The 21940-nt window shown below is 33.1% G+C and overlaps 1 long non-coding RNA gene across 4 annotated transcripts; it reads right to left on the bottom strand.

Moving 5' to 3' along the window:
• Window positions 1–6783: 6783 nt before the first annotated feature.
• LOC128882305 (uncharacterized) lies at window positions 6784–21504 on the bottom strand. Of its 4 annotated transcripts, none has more exons than XR_008458347.1 (5): window positions 21411–21504; window positions 21131–21230; window positions 12245–12394; window positions 10110–10318; window positions 6784–8762 (listed from the first exon to the last, which is right to left on the bottom strand). It is a non-coding gene; the product is annotated as an uncharacterized LOC128882305 (long non-coding RNA). The 4 variants fall into 4 exon arrangements; XR_008458345.1 differs by having other exon boundaries at window positions 6784–9653; XR_008458344.1 differs by lacking the exon at window positions 6784–8762 and having other exon boundaries at window positions 9751–10318.
• Window positions 21505–21940: the final 436 nt, after the last annotated feature.

The raw sequence follows: 21940 nt of genomic DNA on the forward strand, positions 1-21940 counted from the left end.
TGACTCTGAGACTGAGACTGAAACCCCGAGACTCTGACTCTGAGACTTGCTTATTAAACGAATGAAGCAATCAACATTGAAAGCAATTTTGCAATTTTATTAAATATTAAATATTTTCTACCTCTTCCATAATATGTTATCTGCAATTAATTAATCTGACTAGTTTGAAAGAAAATGGAGCATAACTAGAAGAAGGACTGCTTTATAACAATAGTATCCAGAAGAAAGTAATAATTTTGAAAGTAGGAAACATTCTTTCGTTCCTGTTTTATTATCAGAAATCTTTAATTTTAAATAATCCACCTCAGGTTTTCCTTACAAAAGGCAATGTCGACATCTTCAGTAGTTCATTACTCGACTAAATACTATTTAAATTCTTTTCTTCATATGCACAAGAGACTTCTCGTATTTTTGCTACTTCTCAAATATGACCATCACATACAAACAACAATGAATTAAATTATAAATATTACATACAAAGAGAGTTACAGTTTCACGTGGATTAATTACGTGATTAATTTGTATTTTCCAATGAAGTTCATCGCTAGTTTTCATTGAATTACATTATTCATTATCGTAATGAGAAGAATCAACACTTAGATTAATTATTCATAAACACAGTTGCTAATTGCATGTACTAATTATTGATAATTATCAATTATATTTGACCGTGTTATTACAACGCACGTGTCCTCGTTCAAAATAATTATGCAACGTTTATTTTATACGTAATTGTTGGTACATTCTTAATTGGAAACGTGAGAATCAGAAAACATTGTTTAATATGACTATTTGTATTATAATTCATGTGTGCGTTTATTATAAAAGTGAACATACGTTAGACGATGCAATGTTATAATAATAATCTACACTCACGCTTAATTCAAAATTAATAAATATTTGGAATCAAATTCATATAACCTTTGAATATAATATTGTATTACTATGTTCAATAATAATTTGATAATAGTAATATCTGGCAACGATATTGCGAATTATATTCAAATTTAAATTCAATGATCAAGTGAATAGAAGTAAAATCTCTTTTGTTTCAAGCACTGTGCTTGAATAGTATGAATTCTTCTATTTTTAAATCAATATCAGTAAATGTTGTAATACGTTCATTTAATAAATACCATTGTATCATTTCAAGGTTTTTGAAGATCATTGTTAATCAAACGAAATTCAAAATAAATTATCACTCTGAAATAAACATTCCTTAATTTGTAAATGGACAAACAAGCTCTGTGAATATTCGTAGAGACATCTTCTCTGTTTTATTTATTTAGCGGACCACTTGACTACAATAGTTAGTCGACCCTTGGCCATCGCAACCCCGACTATTGGATGTAAAACTCGAGGAAGTTTTTCGCTCTCTTTCTTTTTATACGAACCACGTAAAGTCACTTGAAACTTTTTCCTGGAGCTTTCCGTTAGTTATAATTAGAGGTACTCTTGTCAGAGTTTAATTTTGCAGACGATTCTTAATTCAGACGGAAAACTGAGTTCGTGAGGGTCGTGCGATGTGTCCAAGAAGAAGAGACGAAAGAAACGAAGTAGCTCAAACAGTAAGGAAAGGTAAGGTGACCGAGCTCGGTCCAAGGGGCTAATCAGGTCAGACAAAGATTGTTCTTTTTTCGTTCCTCATTCATGTAAACGTCTCGTTCTGTGTTCGAAGCATTAATTGCAATGTTACGTTACTCTCATTTTATCTTATTTTTCCACTGTCATCACATAACATAGTCCAGTCATCATAGTGGTGTATAAGAAAATTATAACAGTAACTGTGAAAAGGAAATATTGAATTATTTATTTTACTTTATACACTTTTTGGAATTTTGAAGAAGAAGTAAAAATATACAGAAGGTAATCACTATCCAGTGAACAAGTTTGCTGAAAATTTAATCAGTAGACTGTGGGTGTTTATACATTTATGGCAAATGAGATACATGAAATATACGTTCCTTTTATTAAAATATATACACCCTGTATACGTTCTTTTAAATTTCGTTTCTTTATCTGTATCTGCAAAAACATAAATTTCCATAAATATCCACTATATATTAATTATATTTTAAAATACTCTTCGAAAAGTAGTGCCTTTCCACATATATACATCTTTTTTTTATCTTTCTCTTTCTCTTACATCTTTTCTAATAATTTTCATTATAAATTTTCCGAGAATCGAAACTTCGTATAGAAGGATTCTACAGAACATATTCTGTTTTATTTTTGTGTTAGCAGTCATCCCTTTTATTTTGTACTGCGATTCCTACTCCACGTTTTACAACAAGCATGTTAAACTCATTTTGGCCTGAGGGCCAATTTGCATCTCTGCTACCATGTCGCTGGTCGCAGATGTAGAAATATTTTGCAGTACTAAAAAATATTTTGAAAGCCTGTTGCAACCACGCTAACATCAACCATTAGAACGACGTGTCGCAAGATTTATGTATAGAGCACTGGACGCAAAAATAATATTCCAGAAAAATAAGCGAAGAGATCGGATTTATTCACAAGTTATTATATTTGAAGGCAAAGTTCTTATAGTAAAAAATGAATTTACATGTCCAAAAATTCGTAATAATTAAGTAAATCATTTATTTGTTATATTATATTATGCGAAAGTAACAAAATTAATGTAGTTTACGAATTGATCTCACTTCTGAATTATACATATCAGTATATACGAACAAACCATAATACCAGACTCGATAATTATTACTTATTATTGCAGTTCCAATTATTAAACTAAATTAATATCATTGATAATTGAAATTTTCAACGAAATCTACCAACCTTGCCTCCAATGACTAGTAATAAAAAATAATTATTTATTGCCAATTTTGCTGAAACATCCATATTAATTCCAAAATACTTTCACTAAATACTCGTCTTCCGAATTTCATATTTCACTAATTACCCGCAACATCCTTTTAGCAGGAGTCGTTTGATATTATAGCTTCCAAGGCAACAGCAATAAATCACGTTACGTTCGTTTACATTTTCCTGGATGGGATTTTTGTACGCGCCTTTGAATATGACCTAGCAGCGTTATAATATCTCTAAAATTCCATCCATTCCGAGAAAAATTTACAGACTTCGCGTACACGCAAGAGTTGGAAAGATTGAAAATCTAACTAACTAAACTAATTGATCGCAAACCGCCACCTGCTGTACCATACTTAATGATTTTCCGCGGACAGGACATTTTTTTTCTCAGAAAACCTCTTCATTGCTTCGTGACGCACTAAGACCCAATTCTAACGGAACATTTTTTTTGTTACTACAGTAAAATCTTATACACACAAATTTTTATAACGATAAATGCACAGAAACCATCCCCACTGCGGACCACTAATACCAGCTACGGCTGCTGAATGTTGTCCCTGCTAATCTAAATCTAATTTCACTTTACACTTTATACTTTTGCACTTTTGCACTTCTCACTTGTGAACTTTACACTTGTGAACTTTACACTTTACACTGGACTTTTTATATCTAAAGATCTTATTACCAGTTCGCAGCCATTAGCTCTCGATATTATTCGCGACGAATGATTGTTCGTCACGAATAATACCGATTACCAGGTCTCACCACGTGGAGGTTGCTGCGACTGGAGACCCAGAGATAGAAGGAATCAAAGTTCCTTCGATCTCCCTCTACATAGAGTATACATACGTAAATGTATACTCTACATAGAGTTGACGAGCTTAATACTAAGTACGAAACCGTGGAAATCAAAGAAAGCAAACTTCCTTTGATTTCCAAAGTCTAAGTCTAACTCTGCCAAATAATTATTTGAACTAAGAGGAGTGAAGCTAAATCGCGACACGACGCGACCATGAAACTGGACTTACAGAATCAGTCCCGTTTCCTCTAGTGGGTCTGATTAGAGAGAAATACGATCAACGTCTCCGCCAGTACTCTACTCCCTGCATACCTGTTGCCGAGAGCCCGGACAGTGTACGACGTAGGTAGCACCGCGTCAGGTTGCCCTGCCCTGGCGACACCAGGTATGTCTGACGGTCGTAGAGTCCCGAAACGGAGTTCTACTCTCTGCACAACGTCAGGAGTCCAGGACACGACTTGCATCCGTCTGACGGCTCGTTTGAGCTGCGCTGCGTCGGGAGCCTGGACTTCGCCTGACGCGTACAGAGACTAGAAGATTCCTCGGAGGTGTCGATTGACCCTCTCTCAAATCAGACCCACTAGAGGACGGCAACCGATCTCGGCCAGTCACATGGTTGATCACTACACTTATCACATCAAGCAATAGCGACCGAAGCGGAGCACGATGTTACGAGCCCAATATGGACTTACGAACAAACAAAACAAGTTGATTAATAATTACTTGGCAGAGGAGACACTCGTACACGCAACCTTAAAACTAACCAAACCAAACTAAGATACTAAGGGAAACTACAAATAGGAGGGACGCGAGACGCGGACGCGCGATCGCGAGATCCATATCGAACGAAGGATCAACGATGAATGAGCTCTCGCCCCACGCATACCTGCTTGAGCGCGGTCGTGCGTCGTAGATTGTTTGTGCCTCTCGAAGTAGAGAAGGGGAAGGGCGAACAACAACCGCGTGACATGTCGTGACATGTCGATTCGAAGGCTCGTTGGATCCATCGAGAAAATAATTCGCGAAACATTAATACCACAGCATAATCATATTCCCCATCATTGTTTAAATAATATGTATTGTTAATAATTAATTTAACTATTGTCAGAAATTAATATTTAGTTGGTGCAATCAGCAGATATTAAAATACTGACAAATTTCTCACCATCAATGTCCCGAATGAATATTTATTCCTAACCGTAATTGTTATTAATATTTAATTGAACACTGAATGATACTGTATGTATCATAAACGTTTAATTATTTCGGATTAAGTTTTAATTGTTCCAATCACAAGATATTAAAATAGAAAAAAATATCTCACGACAAGCTGTGTAACGGGACATATTTATTCTGTTACTACCCACCCATTTCATCGCCTCACAGCATTTTTCACCATATAACGTGACATGAATTTCGGCTGTTCGAAAATAAAAAAATTTTCAATCTTAAAATGCGAAAAGTGGGTAAAAGTATAGAAGCAATGAGTATTTGTACGATTCTTATGACGAACCATTTACGATAGAGTTTGTAACGTAAACACGTTAGTTTATTGCTCCGTGTGAATTAGAAAACATCAAATTTCCAGAAAAGTACTTTTAAACAGTTGTGCGAATACTTATTGCTTCAACATTTCTATCGATTAATTGCTTTTCTTGTTAATTTCGCAACTTAAATAAATAGCTATTTTTTTTTTGTAATCTATCTATTTCAGAGATTTCCGAGAATATGTAGATATGCGAGATATGTTGAATGTCATTGTTTATACAAAATAAGTTAATAAATTACAATTTTACACAGGTTCTTTGGAAATTGATCGGTGTACGAATACTTTCTACACCCACTGTATGTAGATACTTGTACAATATGTCTCACCGACATATCCGATCCCAGATCATGTTACACTGCTCGGCGATCGAACTCCGCGACCCATCATGGGGTATAACCTCCAGTGGTGGAGATGGTTTCTGTCCATTTATCGTAGAGAAATTTGTGCATTTATGGAGACTGTACTGTACTTACAAGAACATATCACAATGTTCACATAATAACATAAATAGAAAACCTTGGAAGTGTGAAATACGAAAAAGTGTCTCAAATAATTCCCAGATATCACATGGATCGGTTCAGTGCAACGAGAGTATCAATTTTAAACAGTATGGTATCAACGGCATCAACACCACATCCTGCCTCTTTACTTTTCGATTGATACTGAGGGAATATTCCTCCAGAAATAACATGTACTAGCTGCGTTTTACGATTGGTCTTTACGACTGGCTTTTCTCGCAATTCTTTCCACTGCGAGACATCATGAAATAGGAAATGGTTGTCCGTTCCGAAACGAATAGCGACGTTTTAACGCGCAATAAACAACGAGCGATGTATGAACCGCGCCCCCAGAGGCAGAGTTATATTCGTTGCTTGCTGCTTCGTCGCAAAAATTAACATGCAAACGTCTTCTACCGCCCTTCAAAGATGTTACATTGAGTAGCAACATTGGTGAGGTGACTATAAACATTATAACTTCTCTTTGGAAACGTATCCTACATGATGGTACTTTATAGATTTTTTCTAGACTCGTCCTTGGCTAGGTGCATATTATAAGGAGGTTCAGGTTAGTAGGGATTCTTATAAGTTATATCGAGGACATCGGGCTAGAAGAGTGTATTCACGTGTAGTGACCGATTTATCGTCAAGTTAATAATGCTAATGAAGTCCAAAAAGTAACACCAAATGGAAAAGCAAAGCAAAGCAAAGCAAAAACGAAGCAAAATAAAGATCCTTTTCGTTTTCAACATATGGCATAGTTGTCTTACTTATACGTAGGTTATACGAATATCTAAAGGTCGTAAATGTTGATATCTTAGAACTTATTGTTATGATATACAGGATTTTTAGCCTCTTTGAGACAACAGATATTAATATTATTTTATTATTATTATTATTATTATTTGTTAGAGAAGTAAAGTAAATTTAAAGTTTCGCTCCACTATTCTCTAGAAGGCGTTTATGGGAAAGGGCCCGGATGTGTTTTTTTTTTAGTTCCGAATTTTCCGGCACGTATTCAGGATGATCTCGCAGTGGAAGCGTGTTCATCTTAATATTATTTTATATTTCTAAGAAAACTCTTTGTTCTTTTGTGATATAATTCATTTTCCCTTATGTTATGGATACATTCTAAATTGTATGATTTAATAAATAAATATTAATAATATATTTCTAAGATTAGTATTATCGTGAGACCAATACAAACCAAAAATTAAGTAAGTAACATAATTCTCAAAGTAATTAATATTCCTTTATTGTGAATATAACATAACTGATCGCTTCGAGCGATTTCGAGCAATTGTCGCTAAACCATCCGACACAGGATGTGTAAAATTGTACGGAACACATAAGATGACGCTCTCTTACGGCACGCGGCAAACATATCATAATTCAAACACCACATTTCAACTTACAATTTATTCTGTTTCGCACGCCTTACCTCAAACCAGTTGTACTATCTATCCTACACTACTTATACTATTAGGTTATGAAAAGCAAACATAACATTCTTTCTTTGTATAATTTAAGCCGTCCTTCTATTAGGTTGTCCCGAAAGTTTCTTTCGCGAGTTGCACTCAATTATTTTATGTGGTCGTGTTTATATAAATAGACAATCTAATTTCATAGATATTCATGTTGTAACAGTAATAGAGCAAAATGAATCGTGCACAATTCAGTAATGTAACATAAAACATAAAATATTGTCCATGTATTACTTATTAATAAAGTGAAAGACACTTTTGGGACAACCTAATATATTATCCTGCGTTATGTTATTATTTCGCTATTATTTAAACGGGTACGATAAAGGTAATTTAAGGTTGGAATAAGAATAAGGTGTAAGGAATTTATAAACGGAAGTGGGGTCATGCAAAACTCTTGCAAATACATACATACATACATACACTATTATTTAAACAAGTGAAAGCTGTAATCAACAAGAACAGCGATGCACATTATGGATATCCTACACAATGTCTACTGTATTTCCACTACAAAATTAAAGATAAGTAACTTGGAAATCAATATCGTTAATAATTAAAAGATATATGATTAACGAAAAAAAAATAACAATCAGGGGTTCGAACATACACTCAAAAAGTACGCAGCGATTTAAGAACCGAGTACATTACAACTTGAATTACGGTCATCGTTGGAAATAACGTATACGTTTCTAAAGCTAACTCGCAAAGTATACGTTTTAATTGTTCAATATCATAGTTATTTTAATTCCTACATTGTTTTGATAAATGCTAAGCCATTAAAAATTACACATATACAGTTCATGAAAAGTATACAAAATTTCCGTATGTAAGTTACTCCCAAAATTAAAAGGAAAATTCCACGAAGTATTCATATCGTTTACAAATTAATGTAAATTTCTTTCTTTTTTTTTCATGAAGTTTTAAAAATTCAACAATCGTACGAATACTTATTGCTTCTATATTTCTATCGATTTATTATTTTTTCTTCTTAATTTCGCAACCTGTATAAATAACTAATTTGTTTTTGTACTGTACTTATTCTAGACATTTTCAAGAATATGTAGAAAATCGTTGTTTATAAAAAAAAAAATGTTAATAAATTACAGTTTCACATAGTATTTTTGGAAATTGATCGGTGTACGAATAAGCACATACTTTCTGTACTTTCTCCACCCACTGTATATATTTAAAGTGTCCGGAATGTAAACGAAAGATTTTTCTAATTAGAATTCCTTCTCAATTATCTGTCTGTGTATTTATAAGACATTCGACCAAAAATTCCGTACCGTTACAAAAATTTATTTGAATATCCTGCAACTTTTGCAGGCAATAAACAGGGATTTTGAAACTAAAATAAATTGATAGCGAATGGGTTAGTGATAGATCTGTAGCTGACAGTTTTATCGACGACATCATTCACGCGACGTCCAGTCGATAAAATTGCTGGAATATATTTATATTTATGGATCGCGAAGAACCCGACAGCACGTTCCCATAATCTTTCGTCTTCCGTCCTTTTCAAATTCTGCATTCAATTACGCGTGCAGCCTGAAACTTTCCGTTACGAGGGTCTTGTCCACCCTTCTTCCTGTGACAGACTAGGAGAAAAACAGTCCGGAAAAGGGCGGCACCTGTAGTACAGGTATAAACGTACCGGGTGTCCGAAATGCACTCCAAAATTTGTGACACGAACAAATGCGATTATAAAGTTATTGAATTTTTTTTTTTCTTTTTTAATAAAACTAATAAAGCTTACAAACAGAAAATAGAAAGATTCGAAATAAAGCAATCTTCGATTCCTTACTATGTAATCAATTTCTATCGAGTCATTATTTTGATATTTTTATTTTAAAAAGCAACCTAAAATATGAATATGAATTCTAGAATATGAATCTTCCAGGTGATATTGAATAATTGTCGACGTTAATAAAATGCATGCAACAAAGATGGGATAAACAATTAATTAATGTTTGTCTTTTTATGAAAAAGTAAGATTATGGGAGCATTCATTTATAATTGATACGTATTATTACTAACGTATACATATATAGTATTATATATAACCTACATATAGTATTACTAACATTACTATTTATTTTTGGACTGCATATTATTAAAACTGTTTTTGTTTAACTTTAGACGATTAGATAATTTTGATACATTTGAGCATAACTTTATAAATGGAAATCGTTTATGTATTTGAAAAAAAAAATGGTTCCGTGTATATGAATATGGAATATTAGTTGCAAATCCAATAACTTTTGAGACTTTCGAAATAAAAATTTTAGAATAATGGTTCGATTACAATGGAATCCATAAAATGAAACTATCGGGGAAAATAAATTTAACAATTTTATTAAGAAGCCGTTTTTAGTATTTGTTCGTTACGAGCTCGCGGGTTCTCAACGAACAAATTCCGCACCACGGAACATTGTATTTACAACGAACTCCGCATACATTTTCACCTGCATATTCAACAATAAACACTGCTGAAATAATTGTAAAAGAAAAAATTGTTTAAATGCTGTTTGGCTTTATTGTACGTGATTAAATAATTTTGTTGCATCCGAAGATAATTCTGTAAATTAAAAACGAGTATGTATCAAAAACAACGAACTGCGCATACATTTTCAACTGCATATTCAACAATGAACACTGCTGAAATAATTGTAAAAGAAAAAATTGTTTAAATGCTGTTTGGCTTTATTGTACGTGATTAAATAATTTAGTTGCATCCGAAGATGATTCTATAAATTAAAAACATTTATGTATCAAAAAATTTGTTTTCGGTCAAAGAATATCGAAGGTAGCCTGCAAGTCCAATACATTTTGAGTTTATTAAAATTACAGTATCCGAATAACGCTTAAGTGAAAATGGGATTCGCGTAATACTTCCCTCTTGTAACAAACTCTTCGTTTATAAAAATTCTGTTGGAATGTTTTACCTTTCGTCCGTGAACTCGTCCAAGAGCCCGCCGCCGTTTCCCGATCGCTGTTAACGAGGTTGATAAAACACGTTGAGAATTCGCGCACGCGATGGGAACTTGATTTTCTCGTTTTCGCGTTGCCTTGATCGCTTGTAGATCTTTCCAGCGTCGATTATATGGCTCTCGAAGGACGTAGGAACTTCCCAACAAACTTCCACCGCTGTTATCTGGAGATATATAGTAATCGTGATAAATTAAAGTCCTGTAAGTTTGTCAGATAAACGGAGAGTTCTTCCGAGTCACTCAGTATATAGTAAACTAAAAAGCAGGTGGCCTTCACGGCTCTTTCATCCGCTTTTCGATGATCCACTCTGTCTGAGTAACGACGTAACACGCAAATTTGTACCAATTTTTGTTAATCCTTTGAGGAACAATGCCAAAGCAAAAGCTTTGCCGACCAGTGAATAGCCCATAGTAATCTCTTATGGATTTAAATGTTAGCACCATGAATTTTTAATTAAAAAAACGCGGCTCTTGCATATGATTTATTTGAAACTTTTTCAATCTTTTGGTTTATGTTTTCTTTCCTATGTAATAAGTAACGCGGACGAATTACTTTTATTATTTGTCCGAAGCACAGTTTAAACCAGTCTCCAACATTCAGCGAAATTAATGATCGAAGTGAAACAAATATAAACATATTTGTTTGATTTGTATCTTATTCTGTCTTCTAAAGTCTCCAATTGATAAATAGTAAACTGTATACAACATTAAATTTATTTAAAAGGAATAAATGTTCTCAAAGTTTAGTACAGTCAAATTCTAAATAATTGTAAAGGATTTTTGTATACAGTGATTGTCAAATTGTGGTCCATAGAAAGAAGCAAATTGTTGTATGCGTTAGAATGAGAAATATTTCCCACGGTATTTTATTGGTATTCAAATCCTTCAATAATAGTGAAAAATGGCAAATTTGGAAAATATTTACTTCATTCATAACAATCACATATGTTTTACACGTTTCTTGTTGTTTTTTTTTATTAAACAGATACATAGATAGAAAGAAGTTTTTATTGTATTATAATCGGTAGCTCTGTTAGGTTAAAATACGAATTTGTTAATAGTGATAGAATTTATGGAATTCTTTTGTAACAAGATATTTTAATGAAATTGAGAGTATTTAGTATTAACAATATTTATGTTTCTATATAATTTATGTTAGTTTCAATTTTGACACTAAGCTTTCTGAATTTTAACTTCATTTCTCATTTTGAAGTCAACACTATAGTCTACACTTCAAAGTTTTTGTTCCTTATTCTATTATATTTCTAGCTTTATTTACCAATGTGAGATCTAACCTATACTTTGACTTTTTCATACGCTTGTTATTTCTATTTTATTCCCATTAGAATGTCCAAATTGTACCTCATATTTTACAATTCCTTTTCCATTTTACTTTCACCTTAATTTCAATTTTGTTTCCCATTTTTACATATAATTAGAAGTTTGACATTTTCGATAAATGATCCATTTTACTTTTATTTTAATTTCAATTTTGTTTCCCATTTTCAGATGTTATTTGAACTTCGAAATTTTCAACGTATAGCCCATTTCGATTTTCATTTCAATTTCGTAACTATCATTTTAATGTCTACTTTGCACTTCAAATTGTTCGACATGCTTGTGACTTTTATATTAACTTCAAGTTTGCCATTATAGTATACATTTTGTATTTTAAATTTCCCGATTTTCTCCCCATTTTTATTTTCATTTTAAGGCCATAGTTAAAATTTCGAGGTGAAATTTACACTTCAAATATTTCGATACCTTTCCTAGTATTATTTTTATTGTAACGGTATATTTTGAATTTTAGGGTCTTATTTGCATATGCCATATTTTTCGATGCGCTCGTCAATTTTAATTTCCATTTTAACTTGATATCTACATTTTTAAACCCCAATTTGCACTTCAAATTTTTCTATACTTTTCCAATTATTGGTTTTATTTTCATGGTTCAAGTTTCATTTATCACATTTATTTTTAGTTTCATTTCACTCTCAATATTCATTGGTGGAATCGCATGCTCGTTCTTACTCATCCTTCGTCCTTCGAACGGAAGGTACGGCCCTGAGCTTAACGAAATTCGAACTCACCTGCCCCGATGTCATGCCCCGATGACCAACAGTACTATGCATCTGTTGCAAGCCTTCCTTTCAGTCGGTGTCCTTCCTTGCTGCCGCAAGGACCCACTTGAAACTCTCGCGTTGCTCTCTTCACAGTTGAGTAAAAATGACCTCGGTGATCTTCAACCGCGAATCATGAAAGTGAACAAATATCGTAGCTGTATCAAAAGGATATCAAGGATCAAACAATAAGGACGATAAATGAAATTGGCTGGTTCTAAGGACGATGATAAAATCACGAAAATCAGCGACTAGGAAAATTCAATTGAACAAAAAGCATTTCAACTGAAATTCTGTTAAATTAAATATTTGGAAATTAAAATTTGGAATTGGACAATGTCGAAAAGAACGAAAAATTAAAAGAAAGGACTTCTTTCTGTCTACAAATTTTACTAAATAACGTAACAGTGACATTAAAATAGGTTATAATTGCAGAATTAGTAATTGACAGCAGACATTTAAACGACTTATTTCCACCTATAAATTATAGAAAATAACACGAGTGGAAATTAAAATTTTTTAATACATAACGTGCGACAAAAATGTAAAAAAATCTTCCTTTCACGTACAAATTTTAGATAATAATAAAAGCGCTATATAAATGCAGATACAAATTTTAGAATTTGTAATTGTCAACGGAAAATGGAATTTTTTATAAAAATTGGTGGTTCGCTCGAGATTGTGTCGCGGAGAGTAAACATCGGATGCAAATTTTGTTCGCTGAATATCGACGATAGTATTGATCCTAAACATACGGTAGATTGGTCTTTTGATGGATTTTCCACGATAATATCGGTCGTCATCGGTCCATCAACCAGTTTGTTGAATTCTCAATCGCGCTAGAAATAATCCCACGCGTAGTGACGTGAAACAACGTTGTTAATTATTGCTGCGCTCAAAATCGACGTTGATTCATTGAGCAAATAATGGAAGCCGCATTCCAAACAACCGAGGATTATCGGTCTCATGGATCGATTAATCTGCGTAAACATTGAAAGATGCATTTGAAGACTCGTTACTGCCAAAAAACTAGAGATGCGATTTATAAAGAAATATAGAAGTACACAGAAAATGAAGGTTAGAAAATGATAACATATGTATCGTGAAGAATACTTAAATCTGTTTGGTCAAGGATTAAAATTCCATATTCAACGTCCTATAATAATTAAGTAAATGTAATTGAAATAATTTCGAAGCATTTACTTTGTTTCTGATTTTAAATTATTTAGAGAATTAATGTTGAAGAGAATTAATAGAAGAAACGTTATTGTAACTATGTGCTATTTAAATCTCTCTTCGCATATACGTAATGAATATCATAATAAATATTATTTCCAACCCCATTAAAATATTACAATCGCTTATTAAAATTAAAGACGTGTAAAACAATATTATTCAATAGTTTGGATATATTAAAGAATATAACGAGTATTTATTCCTAGGAAAAGATATATTAATATATTAATATATTGTTGAATTAAAACACAACAATATTTTACAAACATTGAAAATTCAATTACTTTATCATTGAAAGCCATACAAAATGAATGATGACATATAAAGCTTTATTTACCTTTTATGGTTAGATAAATGTATTATTCAATAGTTTGGACATTAAAGAGTATAACGAGTATTTATTCCTAGGAAAAGATATATTAAAATACAACAATATTTTATAAACATTGAAAATTCAATTACTTTATCGTTGAAAGGCGTACAAAATGAATGACTAAACATAAATTTTATTTATTTTTCTAACATTTTTTTATGGAATTTATGTCACCAATATTTCTATAATAGTGTAACGATATAAACTCAAATAATTTGTATTTCAATGATATATAGATCAATTATCTGCAATTTGTCAATAATATTTTTCGTATAAATTATCTATAATTATTCTTTTATTCTCAGCCTTTCTCGACAAAATTACGATCAACTATCCTGACAATGTTTCATTGCTTTCCATTCGCCGGTTGAATCGTCAATTAAAGAATTTTAACACTTGACTGAACATCAAAGGAATTCGATTTTCTTCGCGTGGAAAACAATCGCGCTCGGCATACCGCGGCATGATAATTATGCGCTGAATAACGAGAGTGAATCAAGACTTCAGTCGCATCGAAATGCATTACGTGGCTGTTCACTGCGTCATCGTGAGCGTGATACGTTCTTGGAAGTGATAATAAGAATCGGTAATTAGTATTCCAGCAGTGACTAGTTTGGGCTTACTAGAAAATAAATATTTATTCCAAAGACTAATAGTCGTTCCTCGTGGCAGTTTTAAATCAGTTGATTCTACGAATAAGTGAGTGCATCAGTGGCTACGTTAAACTATGAGAGCAGCTTCGTGTCGTTATAGTTTGTAGTATCGAGGATTTGAAACGTCGACGAAGCGAAGAGAAACCTTCGATCACAATTAAAAGGTAAACAGTAGTTTAATTAGCTAACGAAAGTAGAGAGTCGCAATCGTCATATTAGCATGTAAACAGGGTACTGGCAATGAACAACGCAAACATTGTTTGGACTCTTCGAGCCCAGCTTAGGCTGTTTTCATTAAACATTACGGTAATATATTAAATCTAGTGAGAAATAGTGGAGGTAAGCCATTTGTTAGTGTAACAAAATCATTTACTGTTTAAGAAATAAATAAGCAGATCAATATCTAAACGTATCAAAGTTGCGAAGAAATCATATCCTAGAAAGTCCTAATAGAATAAATTAAATATTAAATATAAATTAATAACAAACGTAACTTTTAATTTATGTTAATTAAGCCTCTATAGGCCCACGTAACTTTCAGGTTAGATGCTAATATACCGATATTTTACCAAATAATTTTAGTTTTCTCACAAGATCACGTGTACGTCTTAATTTTGAAATATAATGTCTCTCAGCATAAAACTAAAGCAATAATTTCTTAATCTTTAAGATGGTTGCAAACGTTACGCAAAAAGAAAAGTCGAGACTTGTATTAATTTTCTCTAAAATAATTCCGGAAGGTTTTATTTTGAAGCAGTTCTTCGATTGTCTAGTCTCCTTTAAGGGATCCAAGAGGAGGAATCGGCGCAATAGTAAACTTACTGTCTCAAAGTATCGTACTAGGTTTCAGTAAGTTCAGGACACAGTCAACCGTCAAATTTTCGACCATAAAGGAAGTGGGATGTAACAGTTGCACATACAAGTTCGCATGCGCTAAATTCGCCTGATGTACTATGTATTTTGCAATCGACAATGCGGAAACGAATAGCCGTGGACGCTTTATCGACCAGGCAGCATGTCGTGGACACACCTACGTTTAATGACGAGTCCATCACGATTTAAAGCCAGCTAGAAAACCGTTACGTTATTTCAGAAAGTCGACATTATGACAAATTAATCAATCTGTGTTTTATTTGTCATTCATTTCATCTATCTGTTCCATAGAAGACCATTCGCAGCCAAGTAGTTTCTACTTTCCATCGGGAAGGAGGAACTGAAAATTCGCGTATTAAATCTTGAGATCCTTTTTTTTTAGAAGAAAAACTTTTCACGATTTCGCTGACGGCATACATTACTGTCAGTGGCGAAATCATTTTTCCACGGTATATATTTTCATTCCAAATGAGACGTCGCTTGGATCTCGTCTGAAAACTCCAATGAGATGGAAACAAAGTTACTAACGACCGCGATGACGGCGTATATAGGGTGACACACAAAAAACGAGCCACCTTAACCCCTTCAGTAGTCGTTAAAAAATAAAAAAAATGGAAAAAGAACACATTCTTTTTTTTTATGAACGAATTTTATTTACTGAACATATAACATATCCCTTACAAAAGATTTAAAGATTTTATTACCACAGATACGCAACAAAATGTGAAAATTAAGGAAACAAATTGAAAATAATCATTAGATTTGGAGAACACAAATAGTTTTTGTTGCAGTGTTACGTATATGTATAATAAATGCGTTATGTTTATTGATTCCGTATACTTCAAAAATTGAATTTTGGTCAGGTTTTTCGCCAAATGAACCACTGTGCAGTAAAAAATGTATTAAGGCGATCTGTTTCTAATTGAATATTTTCAACCACGCAAAAGTTTCCTTACGAATGCCCTACTTTGCCATTGTTGTAAAAGCCATTACCAACGTGTATCCGTCATGTAATTTGCGTGTTGTAACAATATTGTTGCAGAGAAGTTGCGTCCTAATTTCATTCAACGGAATTGCATGTCGCTGTACTTTTTCTTTTTTCCGACAATCTACGAATCAACAGAAACTCAATTCTCAATTAATGCAAATCCCGCCCTTAAAGTTCCCACGGATGCAACGCCTTGAAAGTTTGCCTTGTTATGCATTTTCTTGACTTCAAGTCATTCGACTTTTTTATTACATTCTCGTTACAAAAATCGCGCAATGCAGCAGAAAGACGTTTATTCGCGATTCGGAGCAACGAATACAAATATTGGTGGCATTCGATTTACAGAAGGAATTATACATTGTAATTTGTGCAAACTAAATTATTCGCGTTTTATTAACAAGCCTTTTGCTATGCTCGTACAATTTACGTCACGGATAATTTTGTTGCATTGTTCGATTTCGTCGAGGTATAATTATGGTAATTTTTTGAAATGAAATTGCAGAGAATATTGTATTTTCAAAATGTGACTGGGTATTGTCCTTTAGAAAATTGAAGTTTACAACGCCAATAATTTAATCTATTTTTAGTAATTAAAATAAAATTAATAATTCATTAAAAGTTCCATGTCATAGAAACCGTTCTGATTCGTTCTCATTCTACTCTCATTTGATTGTTAAATTTCCCCCATTACTTCGCTTACAACACAATTATTTGCTCCATATAATTTATACCTTTTGACCAAACAATTTTTGTGAAAACATTTTCTTAGTAATTTCACACTTTTATGAGATATTTATCCATACCAAGTTAAACGAACCACCTTGTATTTCCATAAAATCTGCTTTGCCTAGAACTGTAATTCCTCAAAAAGATCCATTACAGTAATTGAAATGTAGATATAAATATAAAATATGCTGATGTTTGTTACGACTTCTAAATTGTCTTTTAACCAAACAAACAATCCTACTTGAGAAGACCATTAGACTCACATGCCGTACATGCAACGATATTCTAACGATAGAGCACATAATATTTATGTGTAAAAATACGGAACCACTCCGCGTACAATACGAACTACCCACTAGTTTAAAGGAAGCGTGGAGCCCAAAAGAAAACTTAAACAAAATAATCCAGCTACTTAAAGATGCACATATGTATATGGACCAATATCTAACATTGGAGAAAACCTCATGAGAAACTGTCGCTAATGACAAAAGGTTGATGCGACATTAAATATGTAATACAAAAAAAATTTATTTAGATACAAATTAAATTGGGAAATTATTACTATAATATCTCTTGGAAAATTTGTTCACAAACATGAGAATGTGAATATGACATAGTGTCGTACTGTTTAATTTCCGGTCCAGACTCTCGGAATTTTTGTCAAAGTTATACGAAGTCGTCGCATATTTCACACTGGAAATATTAATGCTACCAGGAGCTGTTGGTTGGAAGTGCATAATGCAGACACGAGCTTCCCGCGCATAAGCTGCCTTTCGAGGTGCGGAAAATGCGTTATCCTCTCTTTCCCTAGTCTTGCCTTGCCTACCTTCTACTTACCTCTCCGCCTTCGCTTTTCCGGAATTTCTCAGCGATTTCTTATTTATTCGCCGGCCGCATAACGTCCGTCAGAATTCCGTAGATAAATTTTATTACGATGGCGCACGGTATGAGACGGTGACAACCGGAAACCAGATATGTATTGTATTCTTGTACTACGTGTTACCGTGCCGTTTACATTATGCGAATGTAGAATGTTCATAGGTATATGACACACATATGTTTGTACAGCATGGTTGAACAAGCTTTATTTTGAATAACAAATCAATATCTAAGATTTATTCGTTAATAACGAATAAACTTTCAAGGTTCCTCTGTGAGTAACAAATAAGTTCCTAAAATTTATTCGTGAACAACGAACGACGACTTTATTCGACGAAAAGTGAAAATCGTTATTCGCGAATAAATTTCTGGCTTTAGTCTCGCTATTTACTCGCAAATGACGAATAAACTTTGACGGTTCATCCGTGAGTAATAAATAAGTTCCTAAAATTTATTCGTGAACAACGAACAACGATTTTAATCGACGAAAAGTGAATCGTTATTCACGACTTTTCGATTTATACTGGTGTGAATACTTGATCCTTAAAAAAGGTCACGCATATTACAAAACTCCCTGTATATTACATGACATTACTCTTCGGTCAAGATATGAAAAGAAATTATTGAATACACACAATCGTAGTTGGAATGCGATACACGCAAACATAAAAATTTATCTTAGCTTCTATCTAAAATTAACAATACTGAAAACTAATTATATTTCTGCTAATCTAAATCTAATCTCACTTTACACTTTACACTTTTGCACTTTACACTTTACACTCTACATATATTTTTTTACAGAGAAAATTTTTTTGGATACCTTACGTGCCACGAGGGATCATTTGACACCGTACGAAATTTACGTATTTTTCTGCAATTCTGTAAATGGATTCTTAGTTCGAGGCTCAGATATACTTTTCAAGTTATGGCTTGATGGTATGATTTCGGCGCGAGCACTTGAACGACCTGATCGGGTCCATATGATGCAACTCATACACAGAACGGACTCTTATTGAAGATTCACAAGATGAGATCTCTATATAACTAAACGAACGACAAATTTCTCACGATTAATGTCTCGAATGAATACTTCTGAACCATTATTGTTATTAATGTTTAATCGAACACTGAAAGATGCTGAATATCTCACAAATGTTTAATTACGTCGGAATTATTAAGTTTTAATTGTTGCAATCGATACATATTAAAATACAGAAAAATATCTTATTCTCAACTTTTCGTGTTCGGAAATATTACTTTCTCGAAAAACGTTGGTATAATAATCTAAAACTTTAAAATGCATTGAATATGTACATCTCCGAATTAATTGAATATTTACAATGCATATAGTGACATTCAGTCCTCGATTAAATATTAATAAGAATCACGGTTCAGAACGAACTCTTATTGGAGATTCACAAGGTGAGTTCTCTATTGTTGAACGAAATAGAAACACAGTCCTATATTGGGAGTTAGGAAGTGAAAATCAGAGCTTAGAAAAATTCAAGTACGACAAGGAGTGAATAATTCTCGTTATATTCAGTACATTGGTCCTGTGTGTAAGCAATTTATAATTTTATTTATAAAAATGAATATCTTGCAAATTATTTCCTTTAAAAAATTTAGAATTTTTGTCTAAAAATGAACATTTATTTAATAAGGTAGATATATTTCAAGTGTCGGTACGTTTAATATTAATCACAATAATACTTCTAGTTTGAATAAAAAATAACCCAATTAACGAAAATGGGAATATTTTTAACTGCGTTCTTCTGATAACTAAAAGCGTTCGTAGTCCAAAGTTTACTAACCCTAATATTTCTTATTATAAGGATTGTTTATAATCTTGGTATGGCTGAATATTGATCGAATAATATAAACAACTTTACCTTGTTCTATATAAGTAGAAAACGATAGCATGGGCTACTTTCTCATTTTACGATATGTTTATATATGGAAGAACAACAAATCCATTCTAAATGCTAATTCTAAGTGTTAAGGAACTTTTCTCGCGATAAGTTTACTTTCCATCGAGAAATTAATTACCGTCTGTGTAACGGGCGGAAAACAATTCTCGGCACAGTTAAAATTTCCACGCTTAAATCGCTCGTTTAATGAACAACACTTAACATAATTAGATCCCACGGAAGTTAATACGTTGAAGTAGAGACTTCGTCTTCGCGATAACGCGATCAAGTTGCTCAACGGTGTACGGAAAATAACTCGAGCCTGGAGTAAGAAATTTTAATTACTTCACCGATGAGAAAAATCGACCTAGAATTATTTCAGATTTATCTCGTTCCAATTATCGTAGTTTTCGGAAAATAATTTGATTTTCTTTCGAACTCTTCCAAGTAATCCTGCACACGATGCATCGAAAAGTATTCCAATGCAAGCTGTTTCGTATATGTATATTCGGTTCCGCCAATTTTTGTTAAGAATTTATTAAAACAAAAAACTGAAACTTCGTTTTAGAATTGGAATGAAACAAGAAATAAAATTAAATAATAGTATTTTCATAGCGAAACATTAGGACCAGATGTTCACGAAATAATTGAAAGTTGACGCGATTAACATTGCACCGTGTTCTGCGGCTATTTCCAATTACGTAAATTAATTGAACAGTTATTAGTTTACGAAATTATCGCGAATGAGAGCGGGCGCAATTAAAACGTCTCGTAGTTTAATAGTATTCCTGTAATAAATTTTGAGTCCTTATTTCGTTGATTCCATATTGTTACATTCACAAAATTCCAATATCATTCATTTGTTCTTTTATACAATTCCATTTTCCAAGATGCGATTTGAACAATTTAGATCTCAATATTGAACTTGAAATTATAATTTTGAACGCATTAAGACCGTAAGTGAAATATAGATTTGGTTATTGAAATATTATATACGCGCTTTCACTCTCGCTTCATCCGTACATTAATGAACATATAAAATTGTCGGAGAAAATATACACATGTGAATATTCAGTACAAAACGAATCAATATAAAATACCTAGGATACCAATTTAGGCTTACCCCGGAAATGAAATATTTCATTTATTGATATCCCAGTGATCACAATCAGAGTGTTTATACATAATATATATATTGTATTAGAGGAAACAACTCACCAATCATTTTCTTTTGTGTAACTAATCGTAATTCGAATGGTTCGAGCTAGGCTTCCTTCCTTCTTACAATGTAGCGATTTACTCGGAAAACCGTTGAAAACTGTTGAAAAGAGAAGCACACCACACGCGAAGATGATTTTAAGATGATTAGGGATTAATTAAACGAGAAACTCTAATAACGGAAATAACGAAAGGAAATAAAACTAACTAAATAAATTAAATATGAAGTTAATATATAAAACCGATTTAACAAACGACCCGAGTTTTGCCTACCGCTTACTTCGTATTACGATACTAATGGGTACGCGCTGTAACTCTTATACGGCTCGCTCGGACTTACTCGCGCTCACCGCGACTGTACGAGAAGAAGTGATGAGATGGGAGTGGGAGAACGTTCTAGAAGCTTTGGAGACAAAGGATCTTCGAACCATGTGATCGTCGCTAGTTCATAGAAAAAATCCTCGAAATTTCGCGACTCGGTACACGCGAGAATTTGGTGTCTACGAGTTGTACCTCGTCTCGCGTCTCGCGCCCACCAAGTGGATCGGCTCGCGTGGCGATAACATTGCGCGAGGACGAAGCACGCGGCAATTTCATGCTATGCTTTCAATATACGAAGCGGTATAAACGTTTAATTTTAACACGCAATATTTCCGTGACCTTCTTCCAATGATAACCATAACTGCAAATTCGAACGCGATGGTAATATTCGATGTGCTTATCTTTCCAACAATTACATATATATACGCCGCTGTTACATTACATGATTTAACGCATTTCATTCGTAACAAGCAACGCACTTATTATTTT

Source organism: Hylaeus volcanicus, unplaced genomic scaffold (assembly GCF_026283585.1).
Source record: "Hylaeus volcanicus isolate JK05 unplaced genomic scaffold, UHH_iyHylVolc1.0_haploid 9968, whole genome shotgun sequence".
Classification (NCBI taxonomy): domain Eukaryota; kingdom Metazoa; phylum Arthropoda; class Insecta; order Hymenoptera; family Colletidae; genus Hylaeus; species Hylaeus volcanicus.